Raw genomic sequence first — 15632 nt, forward strand, 5'->3', positions numbered from 1 at the left:
AAATTAAAATGTGAATGCCTGCTATATGTCTGCTGGTATTTGGGATTTTTTTTTATATGTATCTATAGGGAGCTCATTTCTTCCATGACGTAGAGGAGCAAAGATGATAATAACACAGTCCCATGGGCACTTGGGAAAGAAAGGCCAGGTGGAAAGAGGAGCAAAGGGAAGGAAAGGGAAGGTAAGAAGGGAAAGAAGAAAATCGGAGGAAACATCTGGCTGGAAAAGCAGGAAGGAAGGGGCCCAGCAACTGAATATTGATCACAATCTTGTTAGCTCTAGAATCATTTTTATCTTAACCTGTTACTCTGTTGGACTTTGTCAGACTCAAAGTACATGTTTCTAAAGATGGAAGTTCTTTTGTTTACTTGTCCTTCCTGAGTCAATTTTAAAAAGCCTGAGCATCTCTGTACGTTTTTTTTTTTTTTTTTTTGTACCTGATACACTTGTGAGCTGGGGTAAGGAATGGGAAGCAGTGGCCTGGTGGCTTCTACATCGAGTTCTTAAATGTCCTTCTCTAATGCAGAATTGACCAGAACCTTCTGGGCAGGAGGAAAATAGGTGGTGTTGCAGTGACAGGGCTAACCTTTCCACCTCATATCCGATAAGGTTTTGAGAAAAGAACAACATTCTTTCCAAAAGTCAGGTCAGAACCCTCTCTACAGTTTGATTTCTCAATCCAGCACCTTTAATGTCAAATAAAATCAAGGGCCTTGCCCCAAGTGAAGCCATCAGCAAACATCAGGACTCTCCTGGGGATTGTATTCTCCCACAACAGCTTTCAGAGTTATCACTTCCTAAGGAAAACAGGGCTTAATCTCTCCCTGAGGCACATGGAGATAGAATTGAAGCCAGGGTGGGAGGGCTGAAGAGAAGGCTGGTGCTGCTCGTGTGCCCTGGAGGAGCAGCAGGAGGAAGAGCACAGCCTGTGGAGCCAGACTGCCCGGATCTGAACCTGGCTCTGCCAATAGTATGTAAGTTCTAAGACCTTTTTGTACTTCATATGTGAAAATGGAATAAAATAGGAATAAATGAGTCAATAGGAGGGGCCTACCTAAAACAGTGCCCACACATAGCAGGCTTTCAGTGAAGTGCTATCCACTCCTAGGATGTAAGAAAAGAAATATTCATTTGCTAAATTCAAAGTTTATTTTGGTAGTTTGTTTCTTTACTTCAATAAGGACCAGCGGTTTCAAGGATTCTAGAATGTTAGAACTGAAAGAAACTTTAATTTTCCAGATATGTATATGAGGCCCAGAGAGCTGAGCTCTCCAAGGCCACACCGCTACCTGGTGAAAGATTCACGTCTAGTCTGGACTTCAGGCTTACTGATTCTGCACACTGTCCACCGTACCACACTTCAGGTCTAGGCCCAGAACTGAGACAGCACTGTCAGAGTGATGATAACAATCAGAGCTGCAGTAGCACCTCCGTGAGCCCCCTTGCCCCTCCAGAGATAATCTTCGGTTGGTTTTTTCATTCATCATTCACTCACTGATTTGAACTATCCTTAGAGAGTACAGTAAAGTAAAAGTAAGTCCTTGTTCTTAAAGGACTTCAGTTGAAAGTGGAGCAATGAGATATGGAGATAAAAAAAATTACACAGTAATATAATCATTTATATAAAATGCAAAGTATTGTAGTGCATCTTACAAGGGTACATGAGAAACTTAGTAAATGTAGAATGTAAATGTCTTAACACCATATCTAAGAAAATGCCAGGAAGGCCATGTTAACCAATGTGATGAAAATGTGTCAAATGGTCTATAAAACCAGTGTATGGTGTCCCATAATTGCATTAATATACACAGCTATGATTTAATAAAAAAAAATGCAAAGTATGAGAGAGTTTGGGTTTCTGCTGTCTATCTAGCTGACGCCAGTACAAGAGTTTATGATAAGGCGAGTACATTTATGAGCAACTGAAACAAATGAAGCCAAGCAAGGGAAAAAGATGCACAGATTATTTTTAAGATTAAATAAGCAAAAAATAACATCTGACTTGAAGGGTGAGGAAAGTCTTGGTGGAGTAGATAGTATTCCATATGAGCCCTGAAACATGAACAGGTAATGGAATTAAAATGCAACCCTTTCATCTCACCTCCATGAAGAATTGTTTTCTAAATATTGATATATACATATGCAAACATATATAGATACAAAGAAATAAGTTCTACATACATTTTCTATAGAATGTAGAAAACAAGTAAAAAAAAATATATTAATACAAAAGGCAAGTGCTTCAGGCACTTTCAGTTTTATTCCATGCTAGCAGGTCATCACATGTGACCTCCTAGTCTGTCTCTGGGATACAAGGCAAACCAGTCCTCTCAAGGCAGAAGAATGATCATGATCTGATTTAAAGAGACAAGTTGATAGACTGGACTACCCACTACGCCTTGTGTATCAGTGGAGGTTCCAAACACATTATGGGGTGTGATACTGCAGGCAGACACTCAGAGACCAGTGTAGTATTCCAGGCTACCCAGGGTGATGGGAGTAGAAATAGAACTATAGAAATAGTTCTATAACTGCTGGATTGTTTTCCAAAGAAGCTACCCCATTTTACATTTCCACCAGTAGTGACTGAGGGTTCCACTTTCTCCACATCCACATTATCTGTCTTTATATCCTTAATGGGTATGAAGTGGTTAACTCCTTGTGTTTTTTATTTATATTTCCCTGATGGTTATTAGTTATGCTGCGCAACTTTTCATGTGCTTGCAGGCTATTTATATAACTTCTTTAGAGGAATGTCTTCCACATTGTTTGCACATTTTAAAATCAGGTTGTCTTTTTATTATTGAGTTGTAAGAGTTCTTTATATATTATGGCAACAAGTTCTTTACCAGATATATGATGTGAAAATATTTTTATCTAATTCCTTGGTTTATCACTTTGTTGATGGTATCTTTTGAAATGCAAATATTTTAAAAAATTGATGAACTCTAATTTATGCATTTTTTTCTTTGTCATATGTACTTTTATTGTCATTTCCAGGAAACCACAAAGATTTACTCCTATATTTATTTCTAACAGCTTTATAGTTTTAGCTCTCACATGTAGGTGCACGATCCATATTGAGTAAGTTTTCTTCGTATGGTGTGAGAAAGTGATCTAACGTCCTTTAAAAAAACAATAAACTTCACTCTTTAGAACAATTTTAGATCTGCAGAAAAATTGCAAAGCCAGTACAAAGAATTTCCATATGCACTACACCCGGTTTTCCCTATAAGTGTGGTATATTTATTACAATTAATAAATCACAATTGATAAATTATTAACTAGGCTTCATAATTTATTCAAATTTCCTTAATTTTTATATCATTTCTTTTTCTTCCTGTTCAGTATCTCAGCGAGGATACCACATTACACTGGGTCATCATATCTCTCTAGGCTTTGTTTGGCTATGACAATTTCTCTGACTTCTCTTGCTTTTGATGACCTTGATAGTTTTGAGGAAGACTGGTCCAGTAGATTGAAAATTGTAATTATAAAATGTCCTTCTATTAGGATTTAAATGACATTTTCCTCAAGGATAGACTAGGGATACATGTCTTTTCACTGGAGTTATGGATTGTTTAAAGGAACACCATAGATGTGAAGTGACATTTGCATCACATCATATCAAAAGTACTTATTATCAATAAGACTTACTACTCTTGATGGTGACATTGATCACTTGGCTGAAATCATGCTTCTAGATTTCACTGTTGTAAAATTATTCTTTGATTTCTTCCTTTACATAATGTACTCTTTAGAGGGAAGATACTCTGTGCATTCCACCGTTAAGGAGTAGGGGGTTCTGTGGCATGTCCTTGAGGATGGAGTGGCCATGTAAATTATTTGGAATTATTTTGTGTGCCAAATCTATCTCTTCTCATTTATTTATTTACTCACACAATCATTTATTTGTATCTGCATGTATTCATGGATATTTGTCATAAATTATAATCCAAATACTACTTTACATTTTTGCTCAATTTACTCCAGCTTTATCCATTGGGGATTTTTATCATTTGGATCCAGCGTGCCCTTTTCACACCCCCATGGTTTTTTGTATGTGCATGTATATGTGTGTACTTGTTTAATGTCCCAGTCCTACAATCAGCCATTTGTCCAGGGACCTCTGGTTCCTGTTATTGGAGAATGATATTAGAAATCAAAGTCTGAGCACTCACTGCTGTTGAAGTATTATTGCTCTTCAGAGAGCAAGGAAATATGTGCCTATATTAACCAAGGCATATACACAACACATGTTTCTGAATATTTTATCTGCAACATCTCTACCTATATTAAGGGAAATGTGAGTTCCTACTATGTCTTCTAGTCTAATCCACATAGGTCATTCGATCACCTTTCCCTGGCTTATTTTTTAACATCCCGTGCCAGTACGGAGAAACCTGGCTCATGCTGTCCTCCATCCATTTCCTTTATTGTTGAAATGCAGAATGACACAGTATCAGAATTGTTAACTTGCCCTTCCAAGGGAAAGAAATTTTATCAAATACACCTAGAGTACAATGCAGACATATAGCTTCCTTAGCCATTAGTTTTACAGACTCCACTCATTTTCAAGTTACTTAGGTGAGTTCCATTTCCCTCCTCTCACTTCAGTGAGGTTGTTTCATACATTTTTAATCATTAAATTGATTTGTAATATTATTCATTTCATTGTGGGATTTCCCTGACCTCCTAAATGATTTTTATAATATTTGTATAGATGAAGACTTTCTCTTTGTGCTGTAAAATTCAGTAGGTTTTTTAATTTTTTTATTAAATCATAGCTATGTACATTAATGCGATCATGGGGCACCATACACTGGTTTTATAGATGGTTTGGCACATTTTCATCATACTAGTTAACATAGCCTTCCTGGCATTTTCTTAGTTATTGTGTTAAGACATTTACATTCTACATTTACTAAGTTTCACATCTACCCTTGTAAGATGCACCGCAGGTGTAATCCCAGCAATCACCCTCCCTCCGCCCACCTCCTCCCTCCCTCTCCTCCCTTTCCCCTTTCCCCCTATTCTTGGGTTATAACTGGGTTATAGCTTTCATGTGAAAGCCATAAATTAGTTTCATAGTAGGGCTGAGTACATTGGATACTTTTTCTTCCATTCTTGAGATACTTTACTAAGAAGAATATGTTCCAGCTCCATCCATGTAAACATGAAAGAGGTAAAGTCTCCATCTTTCTTTAGGCTGCATAATATTCCATGGTGTACATATACCACAATTTATTAATCCATTCCTGGATTGATGGGCACTTGGGCTTTTTCCATGACTTAGCAATTATGAATTGGGCTACAATAAACATTCTGGTACAAATACCTTTGTTATGATGTGATTTTTGGTCTTCTGAGTATATGCCTAGTAGAGGAATTATAGGATTGAATGGCAGATCTATTTTTAGATCTCTAAGTGTTCTCCAAACATCTTTCCAAAAGGAATGTATTAATTTGCATTCCCACCACCAGTGTAGGAGTGTTCCCTTTTCTCCACATCCACGCCAACATCTCTGGTCTTGGGATTTTGTGATATGGGCTAATCTTACTGGAGTTAGATGATATCTCAAAGTAGTTTTGATTTGCATTTCTCTGCTGATTAAAGATGAAGAGCATTTTTTTCATATGTCTGTAGGCCGTGAGCCTGTCTTCTTCAGGGAAGTTTCTCTTCAAGTCCCTTGCCCAGCCTGCAAAGGGATCACTTGTTCTTTTCTTGCTTATACATTTGAGTTCTCTGTGGATTCTGGTTATTAAATCTTTGTTGGAGACATAACCTGCTAATATTTTCTCCCATTCTGAGAGAGTTTGCTTGCTTTACTTACTGTGTTCTTGGCTGTGCAGAAGCTTTTTAGTTTGATCAGGTCCCAGTACTGTATTTTTGGAGCTGCTTCATTTGCCCGGGGGTCCTCCTCATAAAATACTCACCCAGGCCAATTTCTTCAAGGGTTTTCCCTGCACTTTCTTCTAGTATGTTTATAGTTTCATGTCTTAAGTTTAAATCTTTTATTCAGTGAGAGTCTATCTTAGTTAATGGTGAAAGGTGTGGTTCCAGTTTCAGTCTTCTACAGGTTGCCAGCCAGTTTACCCAGCACCATTCGTTAAATAGGGAATCTTTTCCCCACTGAATGTTTTTAATTGGCTTGTCAAAGATCAAATAACGGTAAGTAGCTGGATTCATCTCTTGGTTCTCTATTCTGTTCCATACATCTACCTCTCTGTTTTTGTGCCAGTACCATGATGTTTTGATCACTATCGATTTCTAGTATAGTCTGAGGTCTGGTAGCGTGATTCCTCCTGCTTATTTCTTATTTCTGAGTAATGTCTTGGCTATTCGAGATTTTTTCTGATTCCATATAAAACGAAGTATTGTTTTTTCAAGATCTTTAAAGTATGACAGTGGAGCTTTAATAGGGATTGCATTAAAATTATATATTGCTTTGGGTGGTATGAACATTTTAACAATGTTGATTCTTCCCAGCCATGAGCATGGTATGTTTTTCCATTTGTTAACATTTTCAGCTATTTCTTTTCTTAGAGTTTCATAGTTCTCTTTATAGAGATATTTCACGTCCTTTGTTAGATAAACTCCCAAATATTTCATCTTCTTTGGCACTACTGTGAATGGAATAGAGTCCTTAAGTGTTTTTTCAGCTTGACTATTGTTGGTATATATAAAGGCTACCGATTTACGAATGTTGATTTTGTAACCTGAGACACTGCTGTATTCCTTGATCACTTCTACGAGTTTTGCAGTAGAATCCCTGGTGTTTTCCAGATATACAGTCATATCATCTGCGAAGAGTGAAAGTTTGATCTCTTCTGACCCTATATGGATACCCTTGATTGCCTTTTCTTCCCTAATTCTGGTGGCTAATACTTCCATTACAGTGTTAAAGAGCAGTGGAGACAATGGGCAGCTTTGTCTGGTTCCTGATCTGAATGGAAATGATTTCAATTTAACTCCATTCAATACGATATTGGCTGTGGGTTTGCTGTAGATGGCCTCTATTGGTTTCAGAAATGTCCCTTCTATACCAATTTTTCTTAAGTGTTCTGATTATGAAGGGATGCTGTATATTATCAAAAGCTTTTTCTGCATCAATTGAGAGAATCATATGGTCTTTGTTTTTTAATTTGTTTATGTGCTGAATTATACTTATAGATTTACGTATATTGAACCAGCCTTGAGACCCTGGGATAAAACCGACTTGGTCATGATGTAGAATTTGTTTGATGTGTTGCTGGATTCTGTTTGTTAGGATCTTGTTGAATATTTTTGCATCTATATTCATTAGTGATATTGGTCTATAATTTTCTTTTCTTGTTGGGTCTTTTCCTGGTTTGGGGAACAGGGTGATGTTTGCTTCATAGAATGTGTTGGGTAGTCTTCCTTCTTTTTCTACATTTTGAAGCAGGTTGAGTAACATAGGTACTACTGGTTTGGGGAACAGGGTGATGTTTGCTTCATAGAACGTATTGGGTAGTCTTCCTTCTTTTTCTACATTTTGAAGCAGGTTGAGTAACATAAGTACTACTTCCTCTTTAAAGGTTTGGTAGAATTCTGACATGAAGCCATCTGGTCCCGGGCTTTTCTTTTTAGGGAGGTTTTGTATGGTTGATGCTATTTCAGAACTTGATATGGGCCTGTTCAACATTTCCACTTGATTCTGGCTAAGTCTTGGAAGGTGATGTGCTTCCAAGTATTGGTCAATTTCCTTCAGATTTTCATATTTCTGACAATAAAGTTTCTTGTAATATTCATTAAGGATTTTTCGAATTTCTGAGGAGTCTGTTGTTATTTCGTCTTTGTCATTTCTGATTGATGAGGTTAGAGATTTTACTCTTTGTTTTTTGGTTAGGTTAGCCAAAGGTTTATCTATTTTATTGACCTTTTCAAAAAACCAACTTTTTGATTTATTGATCTGTTATACAATTCTTTTGTTTTCAATTTCATTTAATTCTGCTCTAATTTTGGTTATTTCTTTTCTTTTACTGGGTTTGGGGTTGGAATGTCCTTCCTTTTCCAGTTGCTTGAGATGTCCCATTAAGTTGTTAACTTCCTCTCTTTCCATTCTCTTGAGGAAGGCTTGCAGTGCTATAAATTTCCCTCTTAGGACTGCCTTTGCGGTATCCCAGAGGTTCTGATAATTGATGTCTTCATTGTCATTTTGTTCCAAAAATTTGGCAATTTCCTTCTGAATCTCATCTCTGACCCAGCTATCATTCAGCATAAGGTTATTTAACTTCCATGTTTTTGATGCGTATGCAGATTCCTGTTGTTACTGAGCTCAACTTTTATTCCACGGTGGTCCGAGAAGATGGAAGGAATAATTTCTATTCCTTTAAATTTACTGAGGTTAGTCTTGTGACCTAAGATGTGATCGATTTTGGAGTATGTTCCATGGGCTGGTGAGAAGTATGTATATTCAGTTTTTTTGGGATGAAATGTTCTGTAGATGTCTGCTAAATCCAATTGTTGGATGGTTAGGTTTAAATCTAAAATTTCTTTGCTCAGCTTCTTATTGGAAGATTTATCCAACACTGCCAAAGGAGTGTTGAAATCTCCAACTATTATGGAACTGGAGGAAATCAAGTTGCTCATGTGTGTTAGAGTTTCTCTTATAAATTGAGGTGCATTCTGGTTGGGTGCGTAGATATTAATAATCGAAATCTCATCATATTGAGTATTACCCTTAACAAATATGAATTGACCGTTCTTATCCTTCCTTACTTTTGTTGGTTTAAAGCCTATTGTATCTGCAAATAAAATTGCAACACCTGCTTTTTTCTGATTACCATTAGCCTGAAATAAGGATGACCATCCTTTCACCCTGAGTCTACATTTGTCTTTTAAGATAAGATGTGACTCTTGTATGCAACAAATATCTGACCTGAGTTCTTGTATCCAGTCAGCTAACCTGTACCTCTTTAGAGGACAGTTTAAGACATGCACATTAATGGAGAATATTGATAAGTCTGGTAAAATTTTGGGTATCAATTTTTTCAAAAGTCCAGTGGACATTTTTAATCCTTTCACCACTGTGGAAGTTGGAGTTTGATCAAAAGTTTCTGAGTGAGTTTACTTTTGTGGTGAGGATTGGGTTGGTCTGTATGGAGGATAGGTCTGAGAATATCATGAAGAGCTGGTTTTGTTATGGCAAATTTCTTCAACATATGAATGTCATTAAAGTATTTAATTTCTCCATCCTAAATGAAACTCAGTTTAGCTCAATACAGGATCTAGGGTTGAAAGTCATTTTGCTTTAGGAGATTAAAAGTCGATGACCACCCTCTTCTGGCTTGAAAAGTTTCAGCAGAGAGATCTGCGGTCATTCTAATATTCTTCCCTTTGTAGGTAATGGATTTCTTACATCTAGCTGCTTTCAGAATGTTCTCCTTCATATTAACTTTAGTGAAGTTTATTACAATATGCCTGGGGGATGTCTTAGTGGGATGGAGTCGTGCTCAGGTTCTGAAACTGTCTGCTATCTGAATTTCAGAATCTCTTGGCATGTCTGAAAAATTCTCTTTCATAATTTCATGGAGAAGGGCCTCTGTGCCTTGCGAGGCTGCTGCATCAGTTTTAGGGATTCCAACGAGGTGGATATTAGCCTTCTTCGACTTATCCCAGAGCTCTCTGAGAGAATGATCCGTTTTTGCTCTGCATTTCTCTTCCTCTTTGAGAGTTTGGGAGCATTCAAAGGCTTTGTCTTCAATGTCAAAAATCCTTTCTTCTGCTTGCTCCACTCTGTTACTGAGGGATTCTACTATATTTTTCAGATCTTTGAGGGCTGCAAATTCTTGTTTCAGTACGTCAAAATCTTTGATGGTTTTGTCTTTAAATTTATTAAATTCTTGAGACAACTTTTGAATTTCTCCTTGAATTTCTCATTCCGACTTTTGAATTGCTCCTCGAATTTCTAATTCCAAATTTTCCTCCATTTTATTACTCTTGTTTGCAATCCAAATTCTGAATTCGATTTCTGACATCTCGGCCAGCTGTTTATGAATGGGATCTTCAGTTACATCTGCCATATCTTTCCTTGTGGGGGTTGATCTATTCTGGTTATTCATGTTACCAGAGTTTTTCCGCTGATTCCGCCCCATGATTGTTTTACACTGTTTGATTTTTCCCCTGGAGCTTTGTCAAGTACCCATACAGTGCTATGGCCTGAGAAACTGGGGCCCTGTTTGGTGTGGTGGGGCTAAGTGGTTCCGTCTTGTTTTCAGCTGATTTCTGTTCGACCCTAGTGAAACAGTTACTCTGGGTTGACATCTCAGCTGTGGAGAAATACCAGCAATTAAGTCACCCCGCCCCCCACAGGCAACAATTGGAAAAGGAAAATCAAACCTTCCTACAACCACACACCCAGGGCACCACCTGAATAGTCCTCAGGCGATTGGCTCAGTTCAACAGGTCCAAATCAATTGTCTCAGTCAGTACCTGTCTCAGGTGGGAGGGTTTAAAATGTCTCTGGCAACTGGATCACAGGTGTCTGGTGACTACTCTGATATGGCTTGCTCCAGTGCCGCGTGGAGTTAGCAGGAGCCACCCAGCAAATAGATCAGTCTGGGAAGGTTGATGCCTCCTTCCCTACCTTGCATCTCTGTCACTCCCAGTCACTGATAGCCCCGCAGTTGGCTGACCCAGTTGCCTGTAGTGAACAAGCTATTCCAGGGGTTTGTACCTTCCTGGATCACAGGGAAATCTATTTCTTCTCAGCCAGGCCACTGTGCTCTGCCTCTATCTAGCAGAGGGAGGTCAGTCTTGACAACCTCGGGCACTTGATGGAGGCTGGGAGGGTGTTCACTCAGTTCCAACCCTGCCCTGATTGATGTTACTGACAGAACAGAACAACTTTGAGGGAATTTGTTTCTGTCGCTGCTAAATTCCCCTGCAGAAGAGAAGCTGTTTTGATTTCCCAGAGCTTGTACCTCAGGCCCTGTCTTTGCTCTTGCAGGTTTGTATTCGGTTACCTGTCAGTTCTAGCCTCCTGTCTTCCTTTGTCTACAGGCAATCCCCTGAGGGCCGGGTGTGTCCTAGGCTCAGTAAAGCGGTCCTCTGGGTCAGCCCTACCCTGGGAACTTCCCGGTCTGTGAGGGCGTTTCTAGTCCCTGCTCTCCACCCAGGTTGGTACCGCCTCAGGCAAACCCTTTACTGACGGCGCCTGCATTTCCATCCCAGATCTGTTCTGTGGTGGTTGCCACCTGAGTAGATTATCGGCCTCCTCTGGTTGCCCAGGGGGACAGGGGATGTGGCTTCAGAATATCTGGGAGTGAGCCCTATTGTTGCCAAAAGACGGCTGCTTCTCTGTGCCTTGGGGCACTGCCGCTCCGGTGTGGTTCCCTCTCAGCCAACCATCATCTCCTCACTCCTGTGCCCCAGAGTCAGCACTGACCAGCTGCATTTTAGGCACTGTCCACACCCCTCAAGAAATCACCCAAGAATCTGGACTCCTGTGGGACAGGCCTGTGGACCTCAGAGTGAGAGTGGAGGGGAGTTCTGGGAGCTCAGAGTTGCAGGTAGAGAATATATACAGTTTTATATGGTTTTATGCTTGGCAGGAGAATGCCCTGGCACCCTAGTAGTGGAGGTAGGTCCAATTTTTAGAGGGTCTCTCCCATGGAGTGTAGTGGGAGGACTTTTGAACTCTGCTCGTTTGTTTGTGGGGCACTCTGAGCCATTTTCATGGGGGAGGGGACTCCCGTACACTTGGTGATGGATTTTGTACCTTTTGTTTGTATCCTTGGGGTCACAGCTTGCCTCAGTGGGGTTGATGTGCATTCTTCAACCTTCTCTCTTGGTGCAGCTCAAATCCAGCAGGTTACTTGCTAAATTTCTGTCCTTTAACTCTCCTTCTGGATGGGAGCCTCTGTGGAAAGCTGGCTTCAGTCAGCCATCTTGTGTCCACCCGAAAATTCAGTAGGTTTTGACAAGCACGTAGTACCCCAAATCCATAATTAGTGTATCATATATAATAGTTTAATTGTCCTAAAAAGTCCCCCATACTTCACCTATTCTAACATTCTTTTTCTTCCCTCAAAACCCTGGAAATCACTGCTTTTTAACTCTCTCTATAGTTGTGCTTTTTCCAGAATGTCATAGAATTAGAATTATTTTATATAATTCCATATATATGACACAGATTGGATGGGCTTTTTTCACTTAGAATATGCATGTAAGATCCTTTTTGTGGCTTGATAGTTTATTTTTTTAATTACTGAATAATATTTCACTGTGGGGATGTTATCACAGGTTGTTCGTACATTCACCCATTGACAGATATCTTAGTTGCTTTTAGTTCTTGGCAACTAAAAATACATGCTGTAAATAATTGTGTGTAGACTTTTTTGTAGGCACTAATTTTCAAAATAGCTGGCTAAATACCTAGGAGTTGCATTACTGTACCATTCATTAAGATCATAAGTTTAGCTTTGTAAGTCTTCCAAAGTGGCTGTACCATTGTGCATTCCTACCAGCAATGAATGAGAGTTTCCACTGCTTTGTATCTTCACTAGTAATTGATATTGTCAGTTTTTCAGATACTAGCCATTCTAATAAAGGTATAGTACTATATTAATCTTGTTTTAATTTGCAATTTCTCAATTAGATACGATGTTAACCATGTTTTCATATGCTACATTTTCCATATGCATATCTACTTTGGTAAGTTGTGTGTTTCAGGGGTGGCAAAACTTTTTTCTTCTCTGCCATACATTGGAAGAATAAGAGTTGCCTTGGGCTGCATATTAAATATAAAAACACCATTAAAAGCTGATGAGCAGATACAAGTTCTGTGCTTGCTTTGTGCCATATTCAACACCACAGATTAGCAAAAGAGAGCTCAAATAATCAGCACAGTAGATCTTTTGCCCATAAATTAATTGGGTTGCTTTTTAAATTGTTGACTTTTAAGAGTTCTTTATGTATTTTGAATACATGCCTTTTATCAAATCATGTGTTCTCCAAATATTTTATCCCAGTCTGTGTATGGTCTTTCATTCTCTTAACAGTGTCTTTTGGAGGGAAGAAAATTTTAATTTTAATAAAGTCCAATCTGTCATTTTTTTCTATGTTTGCTTTGAGAAGTTCTCTAGTTTTGTGTTTACATTTTTGTCTATGATCCATATTGAGTTAAATTTATAATATGGTTAGGGTCCGTGTTTACTTTTGCATTTTAACTTACATAGACTCATAATTGTTTAGTTTACATAGTTACACAATTTAACTTACTAATAGTTAAACTAACTATTACAAATTAACTAATTTAATAGTTACATAATTTAACTTACAGAGACTCACAATACATTATAGACTTACATAGACTCACAATTGTTTTAGCACCACTTGTTGAAAAGATGATACTGCATCTATTGAATTACCTTTGTTCCTCTGTCAAAGATGATTTGACTATACGTGTGGGTTTATTTGTGGGCTTTCTGTGCCATTCTAATGCTTTATATGTCTATTCTTTCCCCAGCACTACACTGTCTTGATTACTATAGCATCATAGTAAGTCTTGAAGCTGGGCAATTTCAGTCAACTGATTTTTATTTTTCTTCAGTATTGTGTTGGCTGGTGTATATGTTTTGCCTTTCTGTATAAACTTAGAATTAGTTTGTCCATATCCATGATAAAGCTTCCTGTGATTTTGATTGGGATTATGTTGAAAACATAGATCAAGTTGTGAAAAATTGACAATATTGAGTCTTCTAATATGGACAATGTCTCCATTCATTTAGATCTATAATTTCTTTCATCACAATTTTTCAGTTTTCTCCATAAAGCTCCTGTGCATATTTTGTTAGATTTATTTCATTTTTGGGTGCTATTGTAAATAACAGTAGTTTTTTAAAAATTTCAAATTCCAGTCTTTCATTTTTGGTTTAGGAAAGCCATGAACTTTGTATATTAGTAATGTAACCTGCAAAATTGGTATTATATAATCACTTTTAATTTTTTGGTTGATTATTTAGGATCCTCTACATAGACAATTATGTTATCAATACATGAATATAGCTTTTTCCCTTCATAATTGGTACATTTTAAAATTTCTTTTTTTGGTCTAATCCCAGTAGCTAGAATTTCCAGTGCAATGTTGAATAGGAAATGTGAGAGACATTCTTGACATGTTCATAATTTTATTGAGAAAACACCCAGTTTTCAGTATGATGCTAGCTGTATTTTTTTTTATAGATTTTTTTTTTAATCAAGTTGAGGAAGTTCATCTCTATTCTTAGTTTATTGAGTTTTTTTTAAATTAAGAACTGATATTGCATTTTTGTCAAATGCTTTTTCTGCATTAATTAATACAGAAAGTGGTGTATTTTTTCTTCTTTAGTTAAAGTGGTGGGTTATATTGATTTGAATGTTGAGCCATGCTTGAATACTTGGTCATGTTTTGTAATTATTTTTATTATTTTTATATATTTTTGATTTGATTTGCTGATATTTTTAAAAGGATTGTTGCATCTAGGTCCATGACAGACATTGGTCTGTGGTTTTCCTGAATCTTCTTATAGGCCACTGATGCAATAGTAACATTAGGGAGGGGAATAATTCCATAATTTTATGGTTGATTATCAGTGTTTTAGTGTGTCTGGGTCCCTGGAATGTGACTTTTATGTACCCTGTTTTCCCGAAAATAAGACAGTGTCTTATTTTAAAGTGTGCTCCCAAAGACGCGCTAGGTCTTATTTTCAGGGGACGTCTTATCTTTCCTGTAAGTAGGTCTTATTTTCAGAAGATGTCTTATTTTCGGTAAAACAGGGTAGCTTCCCCCCACTCAGGTAAGCCAGGAAGTAGAGAGGGGACTGGAGGCAAGCCAGTGTACTTCCCTCAGGTAGGATAAGGCTCTGGGAAAGCCTTTTCTCTGCAAAGTAGGCCTTGGTTATAGAGTGGGTGATGAACTTATCTCAAAATGAGAAATTTTTCCTACCACCTCCTACAGCCATGGGATTTTTCTTGGTTCTTCACCATGACAACCTAGTGGAGTTTCTAAAGGTGAATCCTGTAAACATATGGAATTCCCTTATATAACTGAGGCCCCTGGGGGTGTCTCACTTTCAGACTAGTCCACATTCAGCCTCTAGAAAAATTTTTTAAATTATAAATTTCTGACTCTAGGGACTTCTGCTGAAGATAAACAGATCCCTGTGATTCTCTGGATTCAACTGTCTAGATTTTGGGGTGGATGTTTGTCCTAAAACTTCAATCCCCTGATAGATCCAAGAAAAGCCTTTGACTTTTGGTTTATTCCTTTTTTTTTCCTGCAATAATAAGATTAAGAGTGATGAATTCCAAGCTCTTTACACATAGAGCTGAAATGCATTCTTTGCATTTGGATATGAAAGTGCACCAGCACCATTTGTTGAAAAGACTATGTTTTTATCCACTTGACTTTTGTGGCATCCTTGTCAAAATTATTAAATGATAAATGTGAGAGTTTATTTCTGGATTCAGTTTTATTCCATTGATCTGAATATTTACTCTTATGCCAGCTCTATACTGTCTTAATTACAATAGCTTTTTAGTGAGTGTTGAAATTGGGAAGTGTGAGTCCTCCAAATCTACTATTCTTTTTCAAGATCGGCTCTATTAAATTTCCATAAGAATTTCA

At 37.8% G+C, this 15632-nt stretch overlaps 1 long non-coding RNA gene across 1 annotated transcript in view; it reads left to right on the forward strand.

The window, feature by feature from the left end:
- Positions 1-684: 684 nt before the first annotated feature.
- LOC128583725 (uncharacterized) overlaps positions 685-15632 on the forward strand; it is a 65249-nt gene continuing 50301 nt past the window's right edge. The window contains exon 1 of the long non-coding RNA XR_008379538.1: positions 685-974. This is a non-coding gene — a long non-coding RNA (uncharacterized LOC128583725). The remainder of the gene's footprint in view (positions 975-15632) is intronic.

This window comes from Nycticebus coucang, chromosome 4 (genome assembly GCF_027406575.1).
Source record: "Nycticebus coucang isolate mNycCou1 chromosome 4, mNycCou1.pri, whole genome shotgun sequence".
Taxonomy (NCBI): Eukaryota; Metazoa; Chordata; class Mammalia; order Primates; family Lorisidae; genus Nycticebus; species Nycticebus coucang.